Source organism: Saccopteryx leptura, chromosome 5, assembly GCF_036850995.1.
Source record: "Saccopteryx leptura isolate mSacLep1 chromosome 5, mSacLep1_pri_phased_curated, whole genome shotgun sequence".
Taxonomy (NCBI): Eukaryota; Metazoa; Chordata; class Mammalia; order Chiroptera; family Emballonuridae; genus Saccopteryx; species Saccopteryx leptura.
The window spans coordinates 179,148,187-179,170,977 of NC_089507.1; the positions used below are offsets into that span (position 1 = coordinate 179,148,187).

General features: G+C 46.7%; 1 protein-coding gene across 2 annotated transcripts in view; it reads right to left on the reverse strand.

Annotated features, from left to right (window-relative positions):
* SLC24A3 (solute carrier family 24 member 3) overlaps positions 1-22,791 on the reverse strand; it is a 641,322-nt gene that overhangs the window by 415,060 nt on the left and 203,471 nt on the right. The gene's annotated exons all lie outside the window — the stretch shown is intronic.

A 22,791-nucleotide genomic window follows, 5' to 3' on the forward strand; every position in this document is an offset into this window, starting at 1 on the left:
GCCAGAATGTAGCAAAATGAAACATGTTTTCAGTGTGCACCATGCTGCACTTACTATTCAGGCATATGTTACTTTTTTTTTTTAAGAGACAGCCAGTGAGACAGGAAGCGGGTAAGGAAGGGGAGAGATGATGTAATGCCTGTGGCCACTGTCATGGCAGGCAGGTTCACATTGCATTTGGGCAGACAGTAGAAAAGCTGCAAAGCCAGAAAGGGTTGCTGTTAATGTTAACAGCATTAAACAGAATGCTGTTTAACAAAGTCTCACAATGGCGGACAAGCATACAGGCAGGAGACACCTACTCTCAGGCAAACAAACAGCAAAATGGCCCCTCACAGTGGCAGGCAGGCAATTGCCATCCACAGTCCCCCATCTCTCTTGAGCGTAAGCACCCATAGCCTTATACAGGTCATACACACATGGTGCTGACATGTGCTCATGCACTAATCAGGCAAAGGGCTTGCAGCCGGTAAACCAGCAAGCAAGCCTAACACAGCTGCACCACAGATGAGAAGCATCAACTCATAGTTGCTTCACTTTCATTGTTTATTGATTGCTTCTCATATGTGCCTTGATGGAGGGGGGGTGATTCAACCCAGGACAGTGACCCCTTGCTCAGGCCAGTGACCTTGGGCTTCAAGCCAGCAACCTTGGACTCAAGCCAGAGACCTTGGGCTCAAGCCAGCAACCATGGGATTATGTGAATGATCCCATGCTCAAGTTGGCAAGCAAGCACTCAAGCTGATAAGCCCACACTCTAGCTGGCAACCTTGGGATTTTGAACCAGGGCCCTCAAGCATCCTAGTCCTATCCTCAATCCACTGTGTCACCATGGGTCAGGTTGTTTTATTTATTTAAATTAGATAACTGACAGCTAAAGCTAAGTCCTCACCAAAGACCTGCCCTTCCCTGTTCCCAGTTGTTTTCCATTCCACCTCTTTGGGCCACCACTGGTGTGGGGGTCTCAAGACCTGTAAAGACAGTCATGCTATTCATTCATTCATTCATTCATTCATTCATTCACCAAGTATCTACCCAGAGCCTACTCTGTGCCAAGGCTTGTTCTAGGCACCGGAGAGAGCAGGAACTACCAGACCAAGAGCTGCCTCCGGGGCTGAGGGTGGGGTGGGGGTCCCAGGTGAATGTTCCTTTGTAAAGTGTTTCACAAATAAGAGGCATTCTTTACTGGGTCCCATTTTTCTCACCTATGGAAGCTCTTCATCTACATGAGAGCAGACTTTCATCTCTTTTAAACAATAAAATCATTCCTTTTTAGTGCTAGAAGGGGCCTTAAAGATCATCTAGTCTACTAGGAGGTGACCGCTGACTGAGTACTTAATGTACAAGCAATAATATAAGTAGGCACGATAAAAATTTGATCTCACTTATTCTAATAACCCAATGATGTGGTTCATATTGAGATGAAGAGACTGAAGTACCCATCTGACTAATTGAAAGGCTGTGACTGAAACCTGGTTCCCAGAATCCCAGTTCCATGCTGTTTGTATACCAAACTGTCTTTTGACTCATCCCCACAATTTGTCCTAGAAACTCCTACCCCACTGCAACCAAAGTCCTCATCAGGGTGCAGAACAGCCAGAGCCTCAAGGAGGCGCTGGAGCCCTCTGGTACCTGGAAGACCCAGATCTCATCCAAACAACTGTCATCAAGGGTCAATGGGAAGCACCTCCTGCCATGTGTGACATGAGACCACAGTTAACCCCATAAGCCATCCTAGTGTAAACATGCCAGGTGCAAACCGCCAGGAGAGGCCAAGGATGAAGGTCCAGGCAGGAGCAGCAGCCACACAAGTCGGGGCGCACCACCCACTCTTTGCCTGCTGCATGACTTTGGCTGAATCCCTACCCCCACCTCCACCCCACCATGTTCAGGTGCCTCAATTACAAACACTGGCTACCTAGAGTGTAGTAACGCTGACAAAATATTCAAAGAGGTAAGAAACTGGGAGAAGGTTCCAGAAATGGCTTTCAGAATAGTACTGAAAGAACAACCATCTTCCCCATTTCCTCATGAAAGACAGTGTTTGGGACTTCCCAAGAAAAAGGGGTATGCTGGGAAGGCTAAATAACAGGACGCCACGGAAACTGACTCTGGGCGGGGTGGGGAGATATTATATATATATATCATTGGAGAGAGAAAAAAAGAGAAGGTGATGTCCAACAGCCCCCCTCCACAGGCTTGTCCCCAGGGGTGTGACAGCATGGGAGCCAATGGCCCTTGGAGAGAGGCTCTGTCCCACATGGGTCTTCTGGGAGCAGCCCAAACAGGAAGAGTTAAATTTAGAAACACAATAGTCACATTGCAGTCAAGAAGGAAAGAGAAAACTAACTCACCAGGTCCTATCGTTCAGACAGGGCCAAGATACCCTGGTCCAAGTGCTCAGGGTGTACCTTTTGAAGAAGCCCAGGCTTTGAGGACACCTGAGAATGAATTCCTCCTGACCACTGCCCTCTGCTCTCTCCCTCTCCCCTCCCCTTCACAGTTCCAGCCTCCCCTGTTGCTAATTAGCATCCTCTCCTAAGTTTTCCTGGTTCATTTGTTTTTTTTCCTATAAAGTTTTGTCAGAGGCCTTTAGTTGAGGGATTTTCATATCCATGCTTTTTGAAGAAGAGAAAAAAGTCCGGGAGATGACACTCAGCCTCACGATGCCCCTGCCTGCTTCACTGCGTGGCTGGTGTCAACCTGCCTCTCTGGGGGAACCTGGTAACGGAGAAAATGAGAGGGGAAACACGTAAGGAATGAAAGGGACTTCTGTCGGTTCTGTCACAGAAAATCTGCAGCAGCCGATTGCTGGGGGCGAGCACCTCTGGTGCTTCTCACATCATCCCTGAAGGTGGAGACCCTAAGAAGCCTGAACTCCGAGGACTCTGAGACAGCACTATCAGAGCCGCCATGGAGTAAGCCCCAATCGGCTCCAGGCGCGGGGCACACTCACGGCGCGTGCTGTCAGCGACGGCAGTGGTTTTCACTCTTTTCTTCTCACAGCACAAATCAACTAATTGCTAAAATTCTGCAGCACACCCAAAAATATATTTTTTGCTGATCTGACAAAAGAAATTTATATAATTTTGACTCACACCAGATGGCTATTGTCTTTTTTTATTATTATTATTATTTGTCAATCTAAGGGAAAAGAGGTCAATGTCCCTGAAGAAATAGGTATTGCATGTTTTAAAAATTCTTGGGGCAAGCAGATTTTAAAAAAAAATCACTGAATTAAGTAATTATCCTAACAACAACTCACAATCACTGAGCACTAATTATTCAACAGGCATCCTGACAACTTCCTATGCAAGAAGGTGAATTCAGGCTTCAATCCAGTTTATACAATTTGGGGTGGGCTGTTTATGAAAAAGTATACCAAATATAAATAAAAATTAGATAGGAGATCCTGGAAGGGTCCCTGCAAGTGAGGAGCCCTGAGACCCACACCCAGATTAACTGGTTCCGGCCCTGAGTGAGATCCCTGTGCTGTGACAGGGAGCTGACCGCGGAAGTCACATAGGTCAGCCCCGGGGCCTCCCCAGCAAGGAAGAGAGCCCAGTGGCTTCTCAAGGGAAGGGAAAAGAAGGTCCTTATTGTCTCAGAAACTTGGCCATCTCTTGGCAAAAAATTGTGAAAGCCAATTCATGTTTTCCAAGCCTAAATTTTTAAAGAGAAATGAGGAAAGTAATGATTATCTCTTCTTACATTAACTGGTTTTTAAAGAAGGTTAACCTCCAAGACAGAAGTGGCCCAGCCCAACCCCCCAGGGACCCCCTGAGTTGGGATAGAAAGTCAGCCCTGGCACCCTTTCCCGGCCAGCCTTTGGTTGGTGGTAACACTTATCCTCAGTCACAATGCTGTTCATACCTCATGGTGACAACAGAGACAAGACCAGGCGTCAGGGACAGACCCTGTCCATCACGGGCCTCTTCTCTTCTCTGACACATGAAGAGGTGATCTTCTGCATCAAGCATTTACACTCTTATCTAAAAATGGTCATTTCCTTCCTGAAGCTTTTAAAAAATATAGCTCACGAGCATTTCCTTTGACTTGCCACCTCCTCTCCTGAAGGGAGAGGGCTGCCGTCGGGAGAGAGGCTGGTGCCCAAGCCAAAGACATGCTCCTCTCTGGGTGCACTGCCCACAGAAACTGCGACAGCTTGGGTGGGTCCTTTCACTGCCGCTGCCACGTCTCCCTGCCTGAGAACTAAGGGTGGCAAGGATATGACTGACCTACAACAGGGAAAGGAAAACAACCCACGTGTGTATCACAAGGGATGGAGCAGTGATGGCAGTAGTCACATAAGGGACAACACAGCAGCAGTTGACATGAAGGAACTCACGCACACATCCAGCTCAAAAGTATGAGTGGAAAACACTGCAGAATATTAACAAGGTGTGGACGAAAAAGGGGACACTGACAAGCTCAGGGGAGGCCCGCATGGTGGCCTCACAGAGTCAGAAACCTAAAGTAACCACACTGGACGGTCTGAAATGAAAATTTTCTAAAAGCAGTTCATGGTGATAGTGTCAGATCCTAGGGCAGTATGCTCCCCAAATAAAGGTCAATCTTCACCTAAAACTGAGCCTGTCTGCTGTCTTTTTACATATAGAATAACACACCTGACACCATGCCTTTGGAATGTCAGCGTAATCCCCCCTCCGCTGACCCCTCAGGGCACATCTCCCACCAGAACGCTGGAGCACAGAACCCTCATGGGCCTGCTTCCTGCACACTGTTTCCATGTGCTGTGAAGGTGAAAGAAGAGTGTGTCTACAGAGTTCACTTCCTATCCAATCCCAGAGGTTCCTGCTTTGCTTTCCTCCGCCTTCCCTGTCTATCACCAATGGATTTCACATAACCCCCTTCCGTCTTCCCCTTTGATTCTAATGTATACAATAAGTGGCGAAACTGCGATTTTCCGGAGCATTTTCTCAATTCATTGAGATTTTGCTTCCCAGCAACTGTCAGTTTGGCTCAGATAAACTCATGAAAATTTTCTACAGGTCCGAATGTTCCTTTCGTTGACAACAGTAAAAGAGCGCTTATGTAAATTTGAAAACATGCCAAATATTATTATTTATATAAATACATGAGGCAGAAACATTAAACATTAGCCAGACACCACAAAATAAGGACAGTGGCTGCTTCTGAAGGTGGAAGCCCCGCTGAGAGAAACAGTAAGGATGTCAGCATCATCTGCAATACTTGGTTTCTTATAAATGAAAAAAGATTAAAAGCAAATGAAATGTTGACATTTATTAATTCTGAGAGTAAATACACTGGAGTTTGCTACATTTTCACATGTAGTTTTCTGTATCTTTTTTTTTTTTTTTTTGTATTTTTCTGAAGCTGGAAACGGGGAGGCAGTCAGACAGATCCCATGCACCCGACTGGGATCCACCCGGCATGCCCACCAGGGGGTGATGCTCTGCCCATCTGGGGCGTTGCTCTATTGCAACCAGAGCAATTCTAGCACCTGAGGCAGAGGCCATGGAGCTATCCTCAGCGCCCAGGCCAACTTTGCTCCAATGGAGCCTCGGCTGCGGGAGGGGAAGAGAGAGACAGAGAGGAAGGAGAGGGGGAGGGGTGGAGAAGCAGATGGGTACTTCTCCTGTGTGCCCTGGCCAGGAATCGAACCCGGGACTCCTGCACGCCAGGCCGACGCTCTACCACTGAGCCAACCAGCCAGGGCCTGTATCTTTTTTGTTGTTATTTCCAAATAAATTGTATAAAAAGAACTGTTACAGAGGAATCATGAGCATTCATTCATTCATTAAACAAAGATTCAACATCAGCAACTATTTAAGGTGTCACTCCCTTGTTCTCAGTATTACCTAGACCCTAGCAACATAGTATCTAGCACAGCAGTCCTGATGCCTGCCCACACAGGGTTTGTCACCTACAGGCAAAGACCAGTCCTTATGGAAGTCATGCGTCCACTCCAGATTCCTGCCTAAAGTTCAGCATAGGGCACAGCGAGGTGCTGGCATGGGGCACTTAAGTGCGAATCAGGGTGAAGTCCAGCTCTGCTGCCCTCGCTGCGTGCTCTAGGAATGCCTGACTCGTGAGCGTGTTAGGAGGATTAAGGTGATAATACAGGTAGAGCACTTAGCCAAGCCCTGATTCCAAGGACACATTCGATAAATGCCTAGTCCCTTTACTTTGTCACCTAGAAAAAAACCCAAAAACCTATGGATTTAAGTCCTAGCTTAGAAATGTTGGGCTTGCATCTGAAAAAAATTATATCTAACAGCTGAGCATGGATTGGATCAGGTCTAATTTCTTCACGTGTTATTCAAACAATAACAGGAGACTGGTTTTTAAGAGTTGAAGGAGAGCTTAACAATCATCCCAGAAGGTAAACAGGATGGTGGGGGGAGAGGGTGTCTCCAAACCAGGTCACAGGGAGAAACCAAGGAAGACCTTAAAAACTGACCTATGCTATGTGAAAAAGGAGTGTGTGTGTGTGTGTGTGTGTGTGTGTGTGTGTATATATATATATATATTTTTTTTTACACAACTTAGAATGACTCAAAGAAACATTACTTTGGTTCAGCATGAGGAAGATGATGTTAATAACCCAGTTTTCCTTGGAATAAAAGGCTTCTAAAAGGAGGTAGGGAGTGAATTCTGTCACTATGGATGAATCAAGGATACGACTGAGGACCACTTTCAGGTGATGCTGCCAAAGAAGCTCAGGCATCATGTGGGCTGCTGGGCCTCATCACAGGCTACACTCCGAGTGCCGAGGGTTTGTGGCTCTAAATTATGGTCTTCAGAGAAGATAAAACAGACACCTAGGTGTGGTGTTCCTGCTGCACCCAGTAATAGCTTATTAATCCCTTACTAGTACCTTCCATTTGTGCAACACCTCTGTGGATTTTCAAAGTTCTCTCACATGCATTCTCCCATTTCTCCCCAAGACAGTGAAGACACGGTGGAGCCATCCTGGGCTGAAGGAGGAGAGGTGTGGAAGGAAGTGGGAGAGAAGGCTTGCTGGTGGGGCGCCCAGGGTCCTGCCCCCCACGGGACTGAAGCACTGGAAGGGACAGAGGAGTGCACTGCCCTGCGCCCGACAGCTGACTACGTCCCCAGGCTGCGGTCAGGTTTTGGACGTCATGACAAAAAAGCAAATTAGCCACAGAAGCCAAGAGCATGGAACAGCATGGAGGGCTGCTTCCCACAGCTACCACCACCGCTATAATCTCTTCTGAACAGAGAAAGGAGGCAGCTGCTGTCCCCACTGCTCACAGCCAGACATGAAACAGGCCCTCAATCCCTGTTCAAGCCAAAACAGCTGGAAACCTCACGTGGCTTCTAGGGTGCCAAGCGAGCAAGGAGGCTGGAGACTCCGAGGACCTGAGAAACAAGCCTGCCCTTGTCTCTTCTCCCCAGATACCAGTTTCCTAGGAGCAAGAAGCAAGTCATTGTACCAGACAAAAAGAGGAAGTGAAGAACAGTAGAAACCCTTAACTGGCCCCAGAAACTTGTTAGCAGTATGGCCGTGAACGTGTGCATGTACCAGTCAGTATGGCTGCGGAACAAAGCAACCCATACTGGAGATGCAAAACAGCAACCATCACTTTTTGTTCTTATCTCTCCTGGCTCTGGGGGACTGGGCTGGTTAGGCTCATGTGGTTCCAGTCTGATGACGGCTAGGGCTAGGGTCATCTAGAAGAGGTCTTCAGTCACGGATCTGGTCGTCATGCTGGCTGTCAGCTATCAGCTAGGATCTCTGCTGGAGCTGCCACCTGGAATGCCTACAAGTGGCCTTTCATGGTGTGAGGGCTTCCTCCAGCATGATGGCTGGGTTCCAAGAGCAAGCATCCCAAGAGAGAGAGACAGAGAGAGAGAGAGATAGAGAGCTGGGGGAAACGAATTATGACCCGGCTCTGGGAGTCACATGACTTCTATACTTACAGTCCCTTTGTCAGAAATGAGTCATGGAGGCCAGCCATATTCAAGAGGAGAACGAGAGCCTATCTCATGTTGTCGGAAAGATCAATGCCCTTACGGGCATGTTTTAAAACACTATAAGCTACAGTCCTTCCTCTGGGGCTACAAACTACATTTCATAGCCTGCAAGGAATCCAGATGCCTCACATTTCAGGTGAGAATCACCTTCCATTGGGCCAGGCGGATGAACATCACAAGGTTGGCTGTGTCTTTTCTGGAAGCTTTTAGAAGTCCCGCATTTGGGGGTCTCTGTAAATACAAAAGCATGTAGGACCTAAAGACCACGGCTACAGGGTTCCCTAATTTAAACATACCGAGTCTCTCTGAAAGATGATTTGTTTGAAATACAGATTCCATTTCACACAAGGCAGAGCCCTGTGAGGGACTAAACAGTTGCCGGAGGATAAGGACACGTTTGCTTTTGACACTGGAGCCAGGAAAGCCAGTGTGTGCCCTAAAATAACACACGGACCCCACGCCTGCAGTGACGCCACATTTTCCCATTTCTATTCAGGGTTCACACTGAGTTTTCTCCCCGAGTTTAAGTTCCAAGCCCCTGGCCCCAGCAATACTTGTAAAAATAATTCTTTTAATTTAGTTGCTTGCAAAATAAAAAGGTCTTCCTGGTGAGCAAAGGGCTCTGTTTTCCTGCAGAAGGAGCGGAGGTGGGATTTTGTTAGTGTTCCCTTTTCTCTTTTTATAAATTTTGACAGGTTCTGAGCTTCTCCGGGGCCCCCAGAAGTCCAGCACATGCACGGAGGCAGTCCGAGATGAGCGAGGAGGGGCAGGAATGCGTCTGGTCTTCATGAAAAGCCATCAGGCCCCAGGTGCCGGCCTGAAAGGCTTCCTCTGCTCATCCCTCCTAAGCTCTCTGCTGGCACTGCAATGGCCGGTGAGCCATCAGCACTTGCGCAAACACGTGACGATGCAGTGAAAACCAGTGGGGTGAGCCCAAGTGCCCTCGCCCAGCAAGCCAGACCCTTGCACTCACACAGGAAGTGCAAAGTGCTGTTGCACAGTCTTCCTGGGTTAGCACAAACTTCCCAACCTCTTAGATGATACTGACATCACTTAGTTGGAAGGAGGGAAGTAGGTGTTTAGCAAACACTGTCCATGCCCCAATTACCTCCCGTCCTTAACTCTCTGGTGCACATGTGCCTGACTTCCAGCTGCCAGCACCTGCACCCCTTCACCTGCAGGCTGTCTCTGGTCATGGGCACTACTTCACCTGCTAGAGGGGCAGGCTGGAGGGCCAGGGCATTGCTGCCCCTGGGAGGAGCCTTCCCAACATTGACACACCCCAGCTCCCTCACCTCTGGGTGGAAGAACCCTGAAGTGTCTTCTACTCTTGATCCCAGGGGTCTCAGGAGGCTAAGCCCCATCGACTCCAGTGGTAAGCGGCTGATGACACATGCATTGGCTACGTTGCCCTCTCTCCCTGTCTCATGTCCCCACACCCTCCTGATATGTCCTGGGATCACCTCCCAAATAAACTACATGTACCTAAATCCTTATCTCAGCATTTGCTTCTAAGAAAACCAAACGTGAGTCAACGTACTTGATGATTATGGAAATTAATGGTTGCTAACAGTGTCCCATTGTTGTACAACTTGTTTGTGCTGCATCTTAGTTACCTACTGCCAATCAACTTGTGTGTCAGGAAGTGACAAGTAGACAAAGAATACAGGGAACAAATGAAGACCCATGCCAACAAAGGGTCCTGCCTGGACAGAGTTTATCTGTGAAAACGAGGGTTTCACCTTTCCAAATACCCTAACCAGGCCCCTGCTTCCCAATGCAGGGACTTGGAGAGACAGTGCCTTCCTCTCTCTGATGCAGCCTTTGTGACAAGTATGCACTGCTCCATCAGGAAGAGTGCCACACGGTCCTCCTCAGCCCTGGAAGCAGCCCCCACAGCAGATGCACATGGCTGTTTACTCAACGAATCAGGATGTATTCTCTACTTCCTCAGGCATTCTCCCATGTTTTGTTATAACTGGAAAACTAAATGTGCAGTGTTGCATCTGGAGTGGCCTGACCAGTTATCAGAACACAAAAGGAAGGGAGGCTGCCCTTTCTTTCCCTCCCCCTCCCACAACCAACCACAAGGTTTCTGAGTCCGAGGGGAGGGAAATGAGAGGGGGCGTTACAGATGACTGCCCTTGTGTGTTACTTTCCTTTCCTCGTCCACCAAAACTCGAACTCCTTTTCCAGACAGCACAGAGGTCTATTGGAAAGTTGACCTAAGTCCTGGCTGGTTGGCTCAGTGGTATAGCGATGGCCCAGCATGTGGCATGTGGATGTCCTGGCTTTAATTCCCAGTCAGGAACACAGGAGAAGCACCTATCTGCTTCTCCACCCCTCCCCCTCGCTTCGCTTCTCTCTCTCTCTCTCTCTCTCTCTCTCTCTCTCTCTTCCCCTCCTGCAGCCATGTCTCAATTGGAGCAAGTTGGCCCCAGGCACTGTTGATGGCTCCATGGCCTCTGCTTCAGCTGCTTAGAAGAGCTTGGTTGCTGAGCAATGGAGCAACACCCCAGATGGGCAGAGCATCACTCCCTAGTGGGCTTGCCAGGTGGATACCAGTTGGGGTGCATGTGGGAGGCTGTCTCTCCTGCCTCCCCTCCTCTCACTGAATTAAAAAAAAAAAAGTTGACCTAAAATAAGTATCTAAGAAAAGTGATCAAAATCCCAACAAAAATACCCCTGCCATTTTAACATCTGTCATATTTGTGTGCATAATCTATATGCTCAGATGTCTGTGTGTGTGTATAGTCAAGAATGTACCTACACACAAAATCATGAATGAATGAATCTCAAAAACAGTGTGCTGAGGAAAAAGGCTTACATAAAGAGCACATATTGTATGATTCATGTATTTAAAGTTCTAAGACAGGCGTACACTAAACCAGGGGTCCCCAAACTTTTTACACAGGGGGCCAGTTCACTGTCCCTCAGACCATTGGAGGGCCGGACTATAAAAAAAACTATGAACAAATCCCTATGCACACTGCACATATCTTATTTTAAAGTAAAAAAGCAAAATGGGAACAAATACAATATTTAAAATAAAGAACAAGTAAATTTAAATCAACAAACTAACCAGTATTTCAATAGGAACTATGCTCCTCTCACTGACCACCAATAAAAGAGGTGCCCCTTCTGAAGTGCGGCGGGGGCCGGATAAATGGCCTCAGGGGGCCGCATGTGGCCCGTGGGCCATAGTTTGGGGACCTCTGCACTAAACTATGGTGACAAATCAGAAGTGTGGCTGTTTGGGGGTGGACTGCATTGGGGACTTTCTGAGAAGGGGCATGGGGAGACTTCTTGACATGGTGACCTGTCTTCTATCTTGATGAAGATTGGGAGAGCATTGATGTACACTTAAGACCGTGTACTTCATTGTGTATAAATGCTAACCCCCCAAAAGGATAAACAAACAATAAACTGCAGTCAAAGATATACATGGTAGGCCCTGGCCAGTTGGCTTATGGATAGTATGTTGGCCCGGTGTGTAGATGTCCTGGGTTTGATCTCTAGTCAAGGCACAATGAGAAGTGACCATCTGCTTCTGTTCCCCTCCCTCTCCCCCTTCTCTCTCTCTCTTCCCCTCTTGTAGTCAGTGGCTCAACTGGTTCGAGTGTCGGCCCCAGACGCTAAGGATACCTCAGTTGTTCCAACTATTGGCCCCAGACGAGGATTGCCGGGTGGATCCCAGTGGAGGCTCATGCGGGAATCTATCTCTCTATCTCCCCTCCTCTCACTTAAAAAAAATATGCAAGGTAAAGTACACGGGGTCCTGGGGTTATGACAGTCTTAACCTACAACATTTCGAGTTTATGATATTCACTCCCATAAAAAACTTAAAATAATTAAGATGTGAGTATTTCGGCTTATGCCCTTAGCATGGTACTTACAGACAATGTGGGTGAACTAGTTTGGTTGTGTGCAGTGGAAGAATACACAGTAACATGGCATGTTTGTGTTTTTATGTTCTAGATTATGACATTACAACTGTGTTAAGATACATAAGTAATTTAGGCTAAGGTGTGTTTCGACTTAGACCAAAATTTGGTTACATCACTGTCACAAGAACAGAACCGTGTCGTAACCTAAGGACCCCCTGTATGTGAAAGGGAGTGTATTTATTTCTGCAAATTACTTTGAAATCCATTAAAGTAAAATAGGATAAATTGATGAATGGGTATAGGGTTGGACAGATGAATCCATGTGATAACACCGGTGTAATAAAGTGGAAATCACAGAACCGAGATGCTGACTCTGGGTGTTCACTGTAAATTTCTCTCAGTTTTTCTGCAAGTTTGCAAATATTCATAAAATGAAGAGCAAAAAAGAAAAAAATGCACAAAGCACCTGAAGGCAAGGTTGAGACTGGATGGGGAAGGAAAGGATGCAACGATTTAAACAGCCCGTGAAATTGTGGCACTGACAGGACGATAATTTGAGATTCGTAATGGTAACGACTGAGAGACTCTATATGCTGGGAAGCACTAAGCAGAGCCTCCAGCACCCGAACCAGGAATACAAATGAGTCCTACACAGCGGCCCATACAGCCAGGGTCACTGGACAAAAACACCTGACAGAGGGTAGGCACACCTGTGCTGCAACTTCACTTCCTTTGTGTTGAAATATAACTTCATTTGTATTTGTGGTTACAATGGAGCAGGCAGTGGGAACAATTCCTGGTCCTGGGGTATGGAAGGACAGTTGCCCACGGAACATGGGTCACCTCTTTTCTTATAAGCTGACTTAGGGGCGTCCAAAGCGCAGACTCACATGGTGAAAGGGGGTGGAACTGAGCACAGAACAAGCGCCACTTCTTTTCTACCTTCTCATCGCCCATTTCTTCCTCTTTCTTCTTCCGCCGATACCATCCTGGACACCCAACCTTGCACACCCTAAGGACCCAAATTTCCATCATCAGTGATTTTTCTATGAATTTCCCCAGGACAGACAGACAAGATTTCAGTGTAAGTGGAAATCCCTTCTCCAGGAAAGATCCACCAGGAGGCATACATGATGCCGACAAGCTGTCCATGTGACCCACACATAGGCTTTGACAATTAGAATATTTTTACTTCCCACTTATGTATTGTAATACCAGTGCACGTCCGATCCATTTTACCCTTCTCATAGAGTAAAATCCCCACCCCCTAACCAATGCCTGAATGATCATCACACTCTCCTGTGCATGGCGGACTGGGGTCCTGATTGTGAGGCCCCACAGGATGTGCAAACAGCGGTGCAATGAGCGTCCATTCTCAGGCTGCAGTTGCTGTGCTCTGAGAACTCTGCAGCGAAGTGGCTGATTCCGCTGACTGCTGGTGGCAACCCTCTCTGTTTGTAACCACGAATTATCCCCACTTCACAGGGGAGAAGGCTTTGAGATGCTCGACGACTGGTGCAGGGCCCTACGGCCTATGAACATCAAAGTCAGAACTCCTCTCCAGGTCTGTGGGTCCATGGTCTGCAGCCCTAGCTACAACCAGAAGCGCTTCATAATTATAAACCGTGGGTGCCCCTTACTTTCTGTCTCTCCCGGTGACCCTGCGGCAGGGTGGGTGCTCTGAGTGTCCACTTAGCAACTGAGGTAACAGAGGCTTAAATAGTCAACCCTGACCCCTCGGACCCTAGTCCTTTGCTCCTTCCAGAGTGGCCTGTCCCGTGGTCTGCAGCCTGTTCTCTTCCCTTTCTCAGCCCTGTGTCCCTGATCCCAACGGTGGAAGTGCTGGGTGAGCCCTGAGGTCCCACTGCAGACTCAGGGCTGGGAGGCCAGACTGGGCTCTGTGCACACAGGTCTTGGCAGGGATGGACAAGCCCTGGGCTGGGCTTATGTCCATTTTGTTCTGAGTGGGCTTATAAAAAAACTGCTAATCTTTAATTCAGAACAAATTCTTATTTGTTCTATTATAGAAATTTTCTGCCAAACTAATGGATTAATACTGTATCAGGGACCTCAGTAGTACCAATATGTTAATCTAGACACGTACTTATTTAAGCTTATTCTCCAAGGTGGAATGTGGGCGCTGTGATAGGCTCATATGGGGCCTGCCCCAGGGAATGCTGGCTGAAGGAGGGGCCCTCAACCCACTGCCCCGGGGAGCCCCCAGGGAGAAGGAAGCAATAGGCATGGTGACTGATGCCCAGGCGTGTGGTCTTGGAAAACACACTCAGTGAGTCAACTCAGACAAGCCCTCCCCACAACCCACAGTTGTACTGCCCTGGCTGCTCCTTGGAGACTATTTTTAAAAGCCTGAGGCCTAGAGAGGCTGCCATGAGCCTCTAAGGAGAAAGGCCAGGCCCTCATCCACCCTGAAGCTCCCAGCATCCACTTCAGGCCTGGGAGAGTCCGGTTAGGACCAGAGTTCTGCAGGGAGAGGCGGTCAGCGCCCCAGCGCCCAGCCCTCAGGCCCCCAGTCAGCCCTGTACCCTGGCCAGCCCAGGCTCTGAGGAGGGAGGTGTGGGTGGGGGAGGGGCGTGCTAAAAGCAGGACAAGCTGCACTGACAGGGAGAGGCAGACACGCCCGCATGTGACTTTGATATACTGCATGGACATTAAAGTACAGCCAGAGGGAAACTCCATCCTAGTGTTTCTCGAGGGAAAAACTTGGAAACAAAAGACCCCCCAGATGGAGTTTAAAGCTAAATGACTATGGTGTGGCTCATAAGGAATGCTAAATGAGTGAGGGACTTACGGGCTGACATTCTGTCTGTCTCTGTTTGCTGGCTGAGTGACAGGAGGAGATGGGTCCTGAGTGGCTTGTAGGCCCAGCTAGCGTCCCCTCCGCCATACTCCCAGGGCCAACGCTCCAGAGCCAGACAGTGCCTGGACAGGGTCTCAGGCAGTGGTCTCAGCCCTGGCACCACCAGGGGACTTGCAAACCACCGGTGCCTGGCTCCTAGTCCCAGAGACTCAGGTTGTTGAGACTAGGGTGGGGCCCGGGTTGGAAATCTCCCCAGGTGACTCCAGTGAGCTAAGCCAGGGCTCCTCACACTCGAGTGCTCTTGACAAGCCACTAGGACAGCTGATGAGGACCCACATGACGGAGCCCACTTGCCAGAGGTCTGACCCAGTGGCCTCAAGGGGCCTGGGAATGTGCATTTCTGGCAAGCTCCCAGAGCCGCTGCTGGTCTGCCCCCCGGGACAGCTGCTGCCCGACTGCACCTAAAAGCACTTAGCCGAGGGCAGAGGGTGCCCACATGTGCAACCCTGATTGGCACATTTGACTGAAGGCTGACTCCACACACAAACAAAGTAAGGGCACACAGCCCAGCTGTGTGTCCAAGGCTGGGGAGTCTGGAAACTCAAGTGCTGGTCCCTGGGGACAGATACCCATTCAGACTTCTAGACCTCATCCTGGTCTCATCAGTGAAATAAAATTATCTGTATAACAGAATAATTTCTGAATGAATAATTAAAAAAAAAGAGTCCCTGGTCACTCTGTGCACACTGTTGCTCCAGAAATGACTAGGAAGCCGGGGGCCAGGTCAGAGTAAACCCCATACAGCTAGAGACACAGCCAAGGCCACATGTGATCCTGGGCCAGGAGGAAGAACGGTCACCACTCTCACAGGCCACAGAGGTCCAGCCACGCGACACAGCGGGGCCAGGGGGCAGCTTCTCCTTGAGCTGGCTCATGGTGGGTTTCCAGTGCCCGTGACCTCCACGCTTAGATAGCTCCCTGCTCTTTGCCTCGGGGAACCTGCAAGACAAGCCCTGGGAAAACTACCCACGAGCGATGCGGCTGACAGTGCTCACCTGCGGCCACTCCCCTGTGGATGCTTCCTCCTCTGACCCAAGAGGGAAGCAATTCCAAGGTTTATGGAGGGTTGGACAGCTGGTCTGGACACCCAGCTGCTCAGAAATAAGAAGTTAGTCCAGACCTTGGTTTTCAAGTACTTTTAAGGAATGAAGATTTACTTTTCTTCCTTTAAACCAGTGGTAGTCAACCTGGTCCCACTGCCCACTAGGGGGTGTCCCAGCTTTCATGGTGGGCGGTAGCGGAGCGACCAAAGTATAAATAAAACAATAGATTTAACTATAGTAAGTTGTTTTATAAAGATTTATTCTGCCAAACTTAGCAAAAATCTGACATAAAGTACCTGGTAAGTAATTATTATTATATGCTTTAACTTGCTGTAGCTCTGCTTTATAAATTTTATAAAGTAAAGTTACTTCCCTACTTTATAAATCACCATTAATGTGGAACCGGTGGGCGGTTAGAAAATTTTACTACTAACAGAAATACAAAAGTGGGCGGTAGGTATAAAAAGGTTGACTACTCCTGCTTTAAAAAAAAAAACCCAACACATGGACAGATAAATGCTGAAGGTTTTTGATTATCTGTGTCTGTGTGTGGAGGCAGGAGTGAGGAGACCAGAGTGCCCACATCACAGAACCCAGCCCAGGGGTGACATTAAAAATATTTAATATGGCACTAATTTTAATATGGCCCCAGCCCCATCTAGGGGAAGGGTCAGGGAGAGCAGAGAGGGAGGTAGAAAGACCATCTTTGCCTCGACTTCCCCTCCAGGCCATACAAGGCACCAGTCCCGGGACCTCAAACAGGGACCAAGAGCAGACTCCGAAGGGCACCAGAGTGAACATTTCCGACTGTGCAGGGCTGGGCTCTGTGACGCACCTCCTCAGCTCTGCCTTCGTAGAGAATCACTAACCCTTAAACTTCTCTCCACATTTACAACTACGGAGTCTCAATTCTTTAAATCAACTTGCCTGCATCTCGGTCTAACTTTCTAACAATTATATGGTCATCCCTGACCTGTATGCCAAAAGTCAAATATGTTCCAATGAGCTAATGAATATGCAAATACTCTGAAAAGTTTAAAGTTCTTTGCAAATGGGCACGCCCACAGGAGCACCTAGGCGGGGCTTAGGATGCTAGACCTGCATTTCAGCGAGGTTCTAGGCACCATTCACCAGGTTCGGCTATCTAAGCTGCTTTTAAAGAACAGGGCCTTAAAGAATGCCTCAGTGAAAAAAGTCTTAAAGGGACGTGGAAGCTAGAAGAAATTAATAGTATCTGGCTCTCTCTCTTGAATCTTGAAACTTTAAAACTCCTCTTAATGCGAAGTAGAAAATCCTGCACTCCCTGTTTCATCCTGTTTGCCTACATAGTGGACTCTTATGCCAGGAAACATGAGTCAGATGCCCCCTAGTTAATCCCTGGGTATCCACCCTTCACACTCTGTAAGACTGCTGCATTGCTGCAGACCTCTGCTAAATCACCTGTCCATCATCTTCAATACAGCTTCCATAATCCCACAGCATTCTAATGTGCTTCCGAGTGGTGGAGGCCCTATAAATGCCGCCATCAGCCCACCCTCCATTGTATTTCTGGTGACAAAGATAATACAGCTATAATGTTACGTACAGACTATTATTGAGGTTTCAGCACTTTCACAAACCTCATGGTTACCACAACTCTGTGAAGGAGGTGTCTTTAACCCGCACTCTACAGATGGTGGAAATGAGGTTCAGAGAATTCAGGAACCTCACCCTGTATCACACAGGTGGAAAGTGATGGAACTGAGATTTAGGATTTACTCTGGAGCCCCAGTTCTTTCCACATTATTGCCAATGACTTCACCTATACTCAAACATTGATTACCTTCCCAAGCTTCTTATATTTACAAAGAAAAGATGCAATCTGCAAATGGGCACACCTGGGACAATTTTGACCTCACTGTGTCTCTTCAAAGGTGAAAAGAAAAATGAATTGTGTCATCTTGACTGGGTGAGAATCATGAAAGTTAAGCCAAGGGTTAAGCCAGTCTCAGAAGATGTTAAGTTTGGGTTATAACTTTTCTATAGAAGAAGTATACTGCTTTTATAATAAGCATAAAAGAAAACAAAAACATTTGTTGTTTGTTTTAAAGGAATAAGTTTGGGTCAGTCGTAGGATTCAAATAATTTAGCTGGTTCTCTGCCCTAATGAACATTTTAAGTATAAAAAATGATATACTGGGAAGTAGTTTTGTATTTCCTGCATTTAATGCTTAAATAAGAACAATATAAAAGAGGTACACAAAACTAGATTATAAGAAAGTTTTAAAATATTAATGAAAAAATATTAAATAATACTTGACAAAAAACAATAAAACTGTTATTTAAGATCCTTCTATATTGTCTTGATTGGCATCTTCACTTGCAATTTTTTTTACCTATAGGTGGTATGAACATAACTACGGAAATTGGAAGATGCTGTTGTTCAGATGAACATTAAAAAATAGTAAGGAATGTAAATTTGTGATTTCCACATTGGGCAGGTGCCCACCTTAGGGAGGACCCTGATTACAAGTGCCATTTTAATAACTGGTTTGCCGAACCCAACAAAAAATTAGGTATCAGGTCTGCCGAACTGGTGTGAACCGGCTAAATCCCACCACGGATTTGGGGAGGAAATAACGTTGCTGTTCACCAAAACTGCCTTCTCTTCTTCCAGGGCATTCTGCTAATGGAAATGTCCCCAACCCCTTGCAGCCAGAAGTTGTCATGTGACTGAGTCCTGGCCAATAGAATGTGAGCAGGAGTGAAAGTCCAAGTCCACAAAACCAACTACTCAAAATCCTCCAAGCTCTTTCCTCTTAAAGCGGAGAAGCACTGCAACCTTGGAAACCAGGTGTGAGGATGAGAAAGCCTCAAAACTGAAGGCTCCCCCATCCATGGACCACTTCTTCCAACACAACAGCCCACAGACTAGAACCTTACACAAGAAAACAATAAACTTCTTGTGTGTTAAACTCCCAAATCTGAAGGACTACCTGTTGCAGCAGCTACTATTGCCCTAACTCAGTAAAGAATTTGATACAAATTGAAGAGCAGATCACAATAAATTTCTAACTCACTCCACTTAAGAATATCAACAGCTATTCTTTGAATTATTGTGAACCTTAAAGTGCAACAGGAAGTTGGCAAAAGTGATATAAGCTAGTACAGGGATCAGGAACCTTTTCGGCTGAGAGAGTCATGAACGCCACATATTTTAAAATGTAATTCCGTGAGAGCCATACAACGACCTGTGTATGTTACGCATTATCCAATAAAAATTTGGTGTTGTCCTGGAGAACAGCTGTGATTGGCTCCAGCCACCCGCAACCATAACATGAGCGGTAGGAAATGAATGGATTGTAATACATGAGAATGTTTTATATTTTTAACGTTATTATTTTTTTAATTAAAGATTTGTCTGCGAGCCAGATGCAGCCATCAAAAGAGCCACATCTGGCTTGCGAGCCATAGGTTCCTGACCCCTGGACTAGTACAATAAAGTACAGATTTTATGGCCTTTTTTTTTTTTAACAAACATTAGTTCTTTCTGGGTTCAAACCTGGGAATAAAACACTGAGTTGATTGAAATTTGTCATTCCTAATACAGTGGATATATTTGGTTAAATAAAATATACTATTAAAATTAATTTCACTTGTTTTCTTTTACTTTTTAAGTGAAGCAACATTTAAAATTATATTTGTCGCTTGCTTTATATTTCTGCAGGATAGTGCGACTCTAAATCATGCAACGTCAGATTTTTCTATCTAACTGTCACTATACAGTGAATATCAACATGTGATAGTTGGGGTTCCTACTCTGTTTCCGACAGGCCCTGTCACCTTGAGCAGGTGACATCCCTCTGGACCCCCTTTTTTCATGTAAAAGATGAGCAAGTTGGACCTTTCATGCTTCATGGGTAAGTCATGCCAGCCCTGTGATTTTAAACCACCGGACCCTGATGTTACGGTTTAAATGAATAAACAGTAGGATCCCAACTCTTATTTGTTCATGACTTACACCCTGGACCAGTCTGCCCTGCTGGCCAATCTGTGTCCATCCACCGGTTCCTGTTCATGGGTCACATTCATCTTCTGGACTGGCCGCACCCTGCTGATCTTGGAGGGTCCCCTGGCCTCCCTCCTCTATTCACATCCAACAAATTATGGCCACCCCAGTGTACACCTGACCCAGGGACGTCAGCAGCTCCGTGGTCCTGCCGCACGGACCCAGCAAGTCTTCCATCTTCAACGCCTTTAGATCAACTAAGTCAGGCAGATGCAGAAAGCCAAGCTCTATATCAAGAGACCCCAGAAATCTCAGGGTAAAGCCCATGCCAAAGGCTATCATCTTAAATAGTTTCCTTCTCCCAAAGTTTATTTGAAAGAAGCACTCTGAGGAAAAGCTCATTTCCCTAAAATATCAAATAACTAAAAACCAAAAGAAGATGGATTTTTTTTTGGAGACAGACTGCAAAGTATATAAATAAAATTCTGCAAAGTGTAGAAATAAATAGTAGAAAATATTCACTTTTGCTACAGTTAGCCACCACCCTCAATACCACATTTGGCTAACTTAATTTCCCGTGAGTCAAATTTATCCAGTCGAATTTCTCTTAATAGGTCATCTGAGTAAACATTTTCAAGTGTTATTTACCAAAAAACAATACATTTCTAGGCTTCAGATGAAATTGGCAGTGTCCAACTAAGAAAACAACCTTAAAAATTCACAGAGGGTGAGAAAAATTGCAGAAAAGTCGGAGCCCAGAGGTCAGCTTTTGTGCAATTCTGGAGGTAAGAACCGCTACGGAAACCATGGCTTCAGCAGCCGAACAATGCCATTTACAATAAAAATCCGACACGTACAAAGCAGCGTGTCTTTAAAGTGGCAGCTATCATACGAAGAGTGTCATCTCCATGCTATCACACCAACAGACAGGCATCCTTAGAGAGGGCACCCTGCATCCTGCTGTCCCCTGGCTGGGTGCTGGGCTCCTTGTTTTCAGAAGAAAAGGGAGAGAGAAGGAGAGAAGGAGATGGAGGTGAGGAGGGAGAGGTGGAGGAGGAGGGGAAAAGGAGGGAGGGTGAGGAGTAGAGGGAACAGAAGGAAAAGTGTAGTATGATGTGCAGACACAAAGACGTTACACAGGGAAGTGGAGTGGAAGTTTCCGTGAATCTCTACTCTGGACATTTCTTGGGTTACTAAATTTGTACCATGGAAGGCAGAGGAGAGAGAACTAGCTGTAGGTCTACTTCATAGGTGAGAAAATGAACACCCCCGCACCCAGAGAACACCATGAGCATAGTGGTCATTCCATCTCAAGTCTCCGAATCTTCTCATGCCAATGGCATCTCAAGCCAGGGGTCCTAAAACACAGACTGAGAAGTCCTGCGACACCTTAAGTAGCACTAGATGAACTTTATAACAAGAGCCTAATTAACTCCTGCCTGTGACCTGGCACATTACTTATATGGCCACGGCATGGGCTATAACAAGAGCCTGATTAACTCCTACCTGTGAGCTGGCACATTACTTATATGGCCACGGCATGGGCTATAACAAGAGCCTGATTAACTCCTACCTGTGAGCTGGCACATTACTTATATGGCCACGGCATGGGCAGGCAGCCCAAGTGCTCACTCAGGTCCTGTGTAAAGTAACCGCCCCTTCAAGCACACAGGGCACGTGATGGGTCAGCCTTGTAAGCACATGACTGCTTAGCTTACATCATCACAAAGAGGAAGAAAGCCCATCTGGAAACCACCCGGCTAACTTCCTAGTCCCTACATTTAAGATGTCTGAGAACAGACACCACTACATTCAACTAGTTCAAGTAACAGTCACTGAACTTTGACCTCTTAAGGAAAACTGGGCAACATGTAGTGAGTGGCTCTGCCTCTGTCCCATTTCAGCTCCTCTTCCCCTATAGTCGGATAGAGCAGAGAAGATGAATACTATTACATTTTCATTCTAAATCAGGATCTCATGAGTGCTTTGGTTCTCCACTTTTTGCAAAAATATCCTTGGGTAAACACCGAGAGTAGTCTTCTGACAGTATTCAGGAAAGAACACCAAGACAACTGGTAGTGACGTGTGATGTGCGTCTGTGCAATGTTCTGATCACATTCTTATAGAAACAGAGGATTCTGAGAAGCATTGTGCCCATAACCATAGTGAGATCTTCCAACTTGTCTGTGTTTGAAGATGGTATGTGAGCCTCTCTGCCCACCTAGCTGACTGCCCAGACCTGGGTCACCTACGAAAGCGACCTGTTGACTAAACCAGACACGCCATATTTGCCCATTCCCGTGAGGAGGGGCTGGAGCGATGGGTGCCCTGAGCAGACCGTGGGGATTCATGAGTGAGCCCCAACCCTGGAGCTATGGCACGCAGAGCACTGAGCTGTTCATGTTTATTACTTCGTTGCCAATTCTTACAGCAAAAGGGAAAGGTCAGAGCGATTACTTAGTTTCACAAAGAGGCAAAGAGTGGCTTAGAAAACCTCTTTATTTTGCTCAAAGCAAACAGCTTTCAAGTTTTTAAGCTAGGATTCAAACCTAGGTGAGTGTGATCCCAACTCAGATTAGAGATGGGGCTCTCAGATGTACACATCCACTCTATATCCTTGAACTGGAAAGCCAGGAGAAATGTCCAACGACAAATGAACCTTCTAAACCAGCCTGTCCAACAGACGGCAGGAATGCTTTATTATCTGTGCTGTCCAATATGGCAGCCATGAGCCACACACAGCTCTTGGATATTTGACATGTGGTTAGTGTAACTAAGAATCTAAATTTTTAATTGTATTTAATTTGAATTCAGTCACTACTGAATGTCCATATTATACAGTGCAGTTAGAGACATTTGATATATATATAAAAAAATAAAAGAATGGTCTGGGGTGGTCAAAGTAGCTTAGTGAAGAACAGAGGCTCCAGGGAGGCCATTGATACGTTAGGATTTGAACAGGACCCCTCCTGGTTCAGGCATGATCATCTTCCCTACAAAATTTGGTTCAGA